Source organism: Mesoplodon bidens (genome assembly GCF_964165515.1).
Source record: "Mesoplodon bidens genome assembly, chromosome: 1".
NCBI classification, from domain to species: Eukaryota; Metazoa; Chordata; class Mammalia; order Artiodactyla; family Ziphiidae; genus Mesoplodon; species Mesoplodon bidens.
In genome coordinates, this window is record NC_138176.1 from 183,212,723 (window position 1) to 183,221,160 (window position 8,438).

At 41.4% G+C, this 8,438-nt stretch overlaps 1 pseudogene across 1 annotated transcript; it reads right to left on the reverse strand.

Annotated features, from left to right (window-relative positions):
• Positions 1–3,587: 3,587 nt before the first annotated feature.
• LOC308622200 (mitochondrial import inner membrane translocase subunit Tim17-B-like) lies at positions 3,588–4,095 on the reverse strand (annotated as a pseudogene). The gene has a single exon. The product of its transcript is annotated as a mitochondrial import inner membrane translocase subunit Tim17-B-like (transcript).
• Between the last annotated feature and the right edge of the window lie 4,343 nt (positions 4,096–8,438).

An 8,438-nucleotide genomic window follows, 5' to 3' on the forward strand; every position in this document is an offset into this window, starting at 1 on the left:
GTGTGGTAAAATAGGTGTCATTCACAATTAAGCTTAACTAAATATAATTTCATAAAATCTATTCCTCTATTATTAAAAAGTTATACATATGTTATAGGACCGTTTAAAACAAAGATTAAAGGGAGATCTGGAATAACAAAACCATGAGCCCTCTCCCTTCTGCTGCTTCTATAGGCTGTGCAGATTTCAGAGATGCTATACACTGATTTCATGGTTTATTTATGGAACTGAATCTACAGTTTAAAAGATACTTCTGTGGAGCGTGCAAGAAGGTAGATGATATATCAGAAACATGGGATATAATGTTTTTATAGCTTGCATCTCATTTTGTTCAGTTTAAAAGTAGTGTGGGGACTTTCCTGGTGGTCCAGTGGTTGAGTCTCCGCGCTCCCAATGCAGAGGGCCCGGGGTTCAATCCCTGATCAGGGAACTAGATCCTGCATGCCACAACTAAGGCCCGGGGCAGCCAAATTAAAAAAAAAAAAAAAAAAAAAAGTAGTATGGTAGTTTTAAAATAGATCTACATATTCTTCAATACGCCTCCCTCCCAATGGTGGAGCCTAATTCCCCTCCTCTTGACTGTGGGTTACATTTAGTGATTTGCTTCTAACATGTAGAATATAGCCAAAGAAGTAATGGTGTCTGACTTCCAAGACTAGGTCACAAAAGACATTTTGGACTCCTTGCACTCTCTCTCAGATTGCTCACCCTGAAGGAAGCCAGCTGTCGTGTTCTGAGGACACTAAAGAAGACTTATGAAAAGGTCCCTAACTTGAGGAACTGAGACCTTCTACCAAGAGCTGGAGAGGAACTGAGGCTTCTTCTTACTAACAGTAGTATGAATAAGCCATTTGGGGAGTGGATTCTCTAGCCCCAGCTAAGCCACCTGAAATTCCTGACCCACAGAAACTGTGAAATAATGTTCATTGCTTTAAGCCACTAAATTTTTTGGTGTTTTGTTATGCAGCAATAGATAACTAGTACAGATCTGGGTAATGCAAGTGGAGTGATACCAAATACCTAGAACCGTGGGTGTGGCTTTGGAACTGGGAAGCTAGAAGGAAGATAGTTTGGTGATTTCTTACAAAACGTAACATACTTTTACCATGTGATTTAGCAATCACTCTCTTTGGTATTTACCCAAAGGAATTGAAAACTCAGGCCCACACAAAAACTTGCACATGGATATTTATAGCAGAATTTTTAAATGGCAAAAAAGTGAAAAAACCTAACTGCTCTTCGGTAGGGTAATGATAAATTGTGGATTTATGGATAAATAATGGAAAACTATTACAACAGTTAAATGATAGAATCTTCATTTATCAAGAATCTAATGTTGAGTTACAGTCAGCAAAAGGATATATACAATGATACTATATATGTAAAACTTTAAGATACTCAATGATACTTTTATTACACACACACACACACACATATACATGCACAAATATAGTAAAAAAAAAAAAACCTAATGGAATAATAGGCATCAACTGCAAAATAGTAGTTATCCCTGAGAAAGGGAGAAAATGGCTGAGTGGGACTTCAGTTATACTCTTAACACTCTATTTCTTTAAAACAAACCAAAAAAGGTAAAAATTAATATTGAATAAATCTAGGAGATGGATTGTTTCATTATTTTCTATATGTTTAAAAATATCACAATTAAAATGGTAAAATGTTTCTAAAATTTTTAAAAAGAGGAAGATTCAAGTATCCTTAAAGTAAGTTGTGAAGTATCATAATTTATTCTTAGTTTTCTTGTCATCCTTTTATACTTCCCCTCCTGTAACACTTTCCACAATTAGGTTCCCACGTCGTCTTAATTTTCCTTTACCCCTTAGCCAAATTCCCTCTTAAAGCACTCCTGGATCTGATCTTACTATCTAAATAATAGGAATACTAGGTATACCAAAATTGGATCTTGTTATAAGAATGGAACTAGAGGTGTTTTATATTTAAAAAAAAAAGGGGGGGCCATTGGCACTCCTGATTCTCAGGCCTTCAGATTTGGACTGAATTATACCACTGGCTTCCCCAGTTCTCCAGCTTGCAGACAGCTGGTTACAGGATTTCTCGGCCTCTATAATCTCCTGAACCAAATCCTATGATAAATCTCCTCATATACATAGGATATATAAGATATATATATCCCCTATTGGTTCTCCTAATACATGCTTAATACGTAGAGAAAAGAAAACCCAATCAGCTATATTCGCACCACACTATTTTCATATTGCATATTATACTCACAAAATTGTAAGTTGTAAGAAAGCACCATTATTTTTGGTATCTTAAAGAGAAACTTGCTGACATTTAAACTACAACACAGTGCTTTCTTATTAGAATTTTAAAATGTGTATGTATTGAAAGAATTATAAGTCTTTTGTCACATACATTTAAAAATAAAATACCTGCTCTTGTACATGGTTGAGGAAGCAAAACAAATTGGTTAACATATGGCATAAGGTTCTTTGCATTCAAAATCAGACTCTTGTGAGTCTGTTTGACTTGGCTGACATCCTAGATGCCCGTGTTTTTCCATAACACACTTGTGTCATTAAGAACCTTGGTGTTGCAGCATTTCTTGAGTTCTCCACTCAAAAGGGGACTTCTGAGGTGTTGGTAATATTGTTTCTTGATCTGGTTGCTGATAACCAGGGATGTATTCAACTTGTGAAAATTCATTGAGTTTAAGTACATTTAACGATACTTGTTTCTTCAAGTATGTATTATACATCAATAAAGAACTGAAAATTTCAGAAAAATGTTCCACTTTTTTTTTTTTTTTTCTTTTTGCGGTATGCGGGCCTCTCACTCCCGTGGCCTCTCCCGTCGCGGAGCACAGGCTCCGGACGCGCAGGCCCAGCGGCCACGGCCCACGGGCCCAGCCGCTCCGCGGCATATGGGATCCTCCCAGACCGGGGCACGAACCCGTATCCCCTGCACCGGCAGGCGGACTCTCAACCACTGCGCCACCAGGGAGGCCCTCCACTTTTTTTTTTTCTGGAATTTTCTTACCAGCTACTGACTTCCCTTCTGCAAGTTTTGATGCTGGTCCTTGCTTGATCTAAGCAAATGTCAACTTTAGATTTTCAGACCAAGTTCATGAATGTGCATGAATGTACAACTATGTCAAGACTGTCATTTGGCTGCAAAAATTTTAAGATGCATCCCAATTTCATGAATTAAAAATGTGAAAAATGTTTGTCTTAAAATCACGTTACACTGATACTTGGCTTTTGAAAATAATGGCATAGTATTTTTCACATTGCTGTAGTGTTCATACCTTATTATTATTATTATTTTTTTGGCATTTCAAAACTGGCTTTAAATACTCATCAGGGTGCCATGCAAAGGGACTGAGGTGAGAGCTTGTTACATATGAATGGGGGCTGGGGTGCCTGAGCGAGAAGGGACCCATCCATCAAGGTAGCTGGGGTGCCCCACCCCAAACCTGGGATAAGGCAACAGAGTAGAGGCCCTCTCTGGAGGGTCCCAGGACCAACTGAGAGCCAGCCCTCCCTTTGAGGTAGATCATCAGGGAGGGAACCGAGGAGGAGCTCCCACGGTGGTGGTGACAGGCGGTCACTTCCTCAGTGGTATTGCCGATAGCTGGGGTAGCCTGGGGCTGGGGTACCCTCCCTAGGGGGCAGCTGGCTGGGGTCCTCCAGGAATGGGGGTGCAGTGTAGAACTGCTGCGAGTGAGGAGGATGCCAGCATCCTCGATGAGGGCCAACAGAATGCCTCCCATCATTGCTGAGCCCACCGTGGCCAATGGGCCACTGCAGGCAGCCAGCACAGCCCCGGTCAATGCTCCACTGGTGATGGAGTTCCAGGGATCTTCCTTGCCCCGCAGCCACACCAGACCGCAGTTTATGGTGGAGAAAAGGCTCCCCCGCACCGCGAAGCTACCTCCAATCTGAGGGGCTCGGATCCTCACAGCTTTGACACTGCCTCTCATTCAGTGCCGAATTCCGACAGGGGCATTGCGGAAGCCCTTAATGGCCTGGAAGACTCCACCGCCGATTACACCCATAGTGAAGGCTCCACCGCAGTCATCCACAACTCACCATGGGCAAGGCTCCCAACCGTACTCCTCCATGGCGCCCTATACCTTATTTTTAAAATAACTCTATCAAAGTGCTTAATGGCTGGATATTCCATCCAAGGTTGCTTAACTAGTCCCATATTTTGATATATTTTCTTGCACCCATTTTTGCCGCTATAAATTATGTTGCAATGGCTATTTCCCTACAGTTAGCTTGTGGTAGACATTGCCGGTTGCCTACCCCAAATCTACTAAATACTTCCCTCTCTTCATTGTGAACAGAAGCCCAGTTCTGTTGGGGTTGTTACAGTCCATTTAAGTTGAGCGGGTCAACAATCCTGTTTCCTGCTTTCACGGCTTCCACTGTTGGTAGCGTAGCCATATAACCCAATTCTGGCTAATGAGACTTAAGGGAAGGCTGTTGCAGGGATCCTGGAAAAGCTTTTTGCTTTCCTAGTAAAAGGGATACATGTGACAATGCCCCTTCTTGTTGCCTTAAACTTAGAAGAAATGTTTATGAAGGTAAGGTATTATCAGCTCCATTGTACAGACAAGGAGACATGGGCACAGAAATGTTGAGTAACTTGCCTGTGGTCATACAGCTGTCAGTTGGCATTCAAATCTTAGTGTGTGGCTCCAACACACTAAGAATGACAAAGCAGAAAAGGAGCCCAAGATCTCGAAGGCGTCACTGAGCAGCTGAACCCAGGCCAGCAACTGTTTACCTCCAGACTTATGTGAGACTCCAATCTGGTTAGACTATTTTTTTTTTATTTATTGGCTGCGTCAGGGCTTAGTTGCAGCACCTGGGATCTTCGTTGAGAGGCATGCGGGATCTTTCATTGCAGCGAGTGGGCTCTTTGTTGTGGCGTGCGGGCTTCTCTCTAGTTGTGGCCTGCAGGTTCTTCTCTCTTTAGTTGTGGCGTGAGGGTTCCAGGGCATGTGGACTCTGTAGTTTGCAGCACGAGGGCTCTCTAGTCGAGGTGCGCGAGCTCAGGAGTTGTGGCGCAAGGGCTTAGCTGCCCTGCGGCACGTGGTAACCTAGTTCCCCGACCAGGGATCGAACCCTCGTCCCCTGCATTGGAAGGCGGATTCTTTACCACTGGACCGCCAGGGAAGCCCGACTATTTTTAGATATACTCTGTTACTTGCAGCAGAAACACACCCAAACACACCTTTTGGGCTGCCATATTTTGGACCATTTTCTTTGATTAGACTCTCAAAGTGGGTTTGAGTCAAATATTATGACTAGTTTTAAAGGCTCTTGGTACACAGCACTAATTATTTTCCCTAAGAATTGTACTAACTCAGCACTCTCTTAGCACTGGGTATTGCTGACTAGATTCAGAGGGTGTCAAACTAAGGATGACTAGCACCATCAATAAACCAGTGGAAGAGGGTGAGACTATAACTCCTCTGGAGTATTTTCAAATCAATCCTTGCCTTGCTTTTAAGGTGCATTCCTCTTGTGATTTAAAAAAAAAAAAAAAATTCATGAGTCTTAAGGTACATTATTCTCCAGCCTCAAATAAGTTATTTTTCTTCTTACACAATAACACAAATAAAAACACAGGTACTGTAAAAGACTGAGAAAGCAAACTAGAAAGAAAAAAAACCCTTACATGTGATCTCAATACCAAAGAAAATCACTTTACTATTTGGTGGCTTTCTTCTTGGGCTTTTATTATTCCCCATATTCTTACAAGTGTAATTGGATTACACTATAAGTATTTTTATATTTTGTTCTTTTATAATAAGCATTTCCTATTGTAAATATTTTAATGGTTGCATAATATTCCATCCTGTGGATAAATCATAGTTTATTCTTCCATTTCTGGATTGACAAAACAACAAAAGCAGAATCTGCAGAAGGAAGTAAAATTACCACCTCAGGTATGTGCTATATACAAATATATGGTATTTAAATAGTACAGAATTAGCTATGCTCTCAGTTCTTAACTTGCATATCAAAGACTCTGTAATAGGGAAGGAAAAGGTCATTTTCTTATAAAAGAGAAAAGGCACCATGTCAGTGCTTTACCTTCCTATTGATATTCAAGATCTTTTAAAAATACATTCTAAAAATACGTAAGCAGTAGTCAATTTTTAGTTTTATTTTTATACAATGAAAGGATGCCACTTGATAGAAGTTAAAAATGTGTTTATCTAAAATAGTTTGAAGAACAGAATATTCTGATTAAACATTCTGGTTAATACTGAGTTGCCATGTAACACTATATAGATTATAAATTTTCAAAGAATTAGGATATGAGGTAATGAAAACAAAATTTATATTAATCATGTTTTAAAAAAATTACACCAACTTTTAAACCCTTTCTTTTATGATTCAGGAATTTATCTCCTACTGCTGCCCTGTTCATTTGTTAAGTATCAGTGTGTTAGCAAACAGGCATTTCACCGATGCCCCGAGCCCTGTGCTGTGCCTTTTTTATACAGTCATTTTGTAAGTCTATTTCCTTCACTGGATTAAAAGTTTCTATATAGCAGGAACATTGTGTTTGCAACACACACAGCTTCTAGCAGAGCACTTTGCACACAGTGAGCATTCAATAGACATTTTTATATTTCAAACTAGTTCCCCCTAAATGGATAAGGGGTAAAACAAGTATTTGTAGCAATGGCAATTGTTTCAAGTAAATTAAGCAAAAAAACAAGAACAGAAAAACCTTAATAGATATCTAATCTTTGATGAGAAATTTACTGAATGCTTTCTTTGTGGCAAATACCATGTTAAGTGCTTATAAACGTTAGTTGTCAAAGTTCTCAAAACAATCAGAGGTAGGTGGTATTTTGTTTATTTTTATTTTTGGCTGCGTTGGGCCTTCGTTGCATCTTCGTTGCTGTGCACAGGCTTTCTCTAGTTGTGGCGAGCAGGGGCTAGTCTTCGTTGCGGTGCACGGGCTTCTCATTGTGGTGGCTTCTTGTTGCACAGCACGGGCTCTAGGCACGGGCTTCAGTAGTTGTGGCATAAGGGCTCAGTAGTTGTGGTTCGCAGGCTCCAGAGCTCAGGCTCAGTAGTTGTGGTGCACGGGCTTAGTTGCTCTGCGGCATGTGGGATCTTCCCGGACCAGGGCTCGAACCTGTGTCTCCTGCATTGGCAGGCGGATTTCTTTTTCTTTTTCTTTTTTTTTTGCAGTACGCGGGCCTCTCACTGTTGTGGCCTCTCCCGTTGCGGAGCACAGGCTCCGGACGCGCAGGCTCAGCGGCCATGGCTCACGGGCCCAGCCGCTCCGCAGCATGTGGGATCCCCCCGGACTGGGGCACAAACCCACGTCCCCTACATCGGCAGGCGGACTCTCAACCACTGCGCCACCAGGGAAGCCCCAGGCGGATTCATAACCACTGCGCCACCAGGGAAGCCCTAGGTGGTATTTTATTTACAGAGAGAATACAGACAGGAGTTATATCAGGTATTCAAATATTTGTTGAGCACCTACATACTGGGCACTGAACTAGCATCAAACAGCATTGAAGTCTGCCTTCTGAGGAGCTTCTTTTCTAGTAGAACTTGCTAAGATCACATATATATCAGTATTCTAGATTTACACATTACTTTATATATATTATGAATTTGGACAATGTGAATTCATCCCTGAAATGGACCCATTCTCAGTGTTGACAAAAATTTGAGACTAAAAAGCTGAAGTTCAAACCCTGGTGACTTCTTCAATGTAAAAGTCACCCTGAAGGTTACTCTGCCTTTGCTGGCAGCATCCTTGTGAGGATCTGACCTCCAAATTTAGAGTAAACAGAATATTCTCAAGAGAAGACTTATAAAATAATAAAAGGAACCTACTACAGGATTAAAGAAGTAGAAGTGAAGGCTATAGCTTTTAAAGCCAGATACCTAGCTTCCATATAAACCTCAGTTAAGAACAGTAGAAGAACAGAAGTCAGAACACAGAATGGACTGGGCTCTTGGCAGCTAAGTGGGGTGGGAAAGTCTAGGGGAAGGATGGAAGTTCCAGGCATCATCACAATTCACACACAAAGCTACAGACCCTAGGTGCTAGGCCATTTTGAATTTTATATACTTCTCTCTAGAGCTAGACACATAAGGAGACACCCAGTTCAAAAATGCAAAGAGGGCTGTGCTCTGCAGCGGGAGAGGCCACAACAGTGAGAGGCCCGCGCACCGCAAAAAAAAAAAAGGCAAAGAGAGAAGAGAGGAGTTTCCGGTCTGAAACATTCATCGGACACTTCCTGTGAAACACTGAAGTTGCTGGGGGTTGACTGAGGGCTCGCTCCTCTCACTAGGCCAGTGCAATTTAATCAGTAAACCACAAGGTCTTCATAACTAATCCCCAGTGGTATGGGGCGTCTTAGGAAAAGTCACAAAGTTTCATTCAAATAAAACTGAAGTTGAACT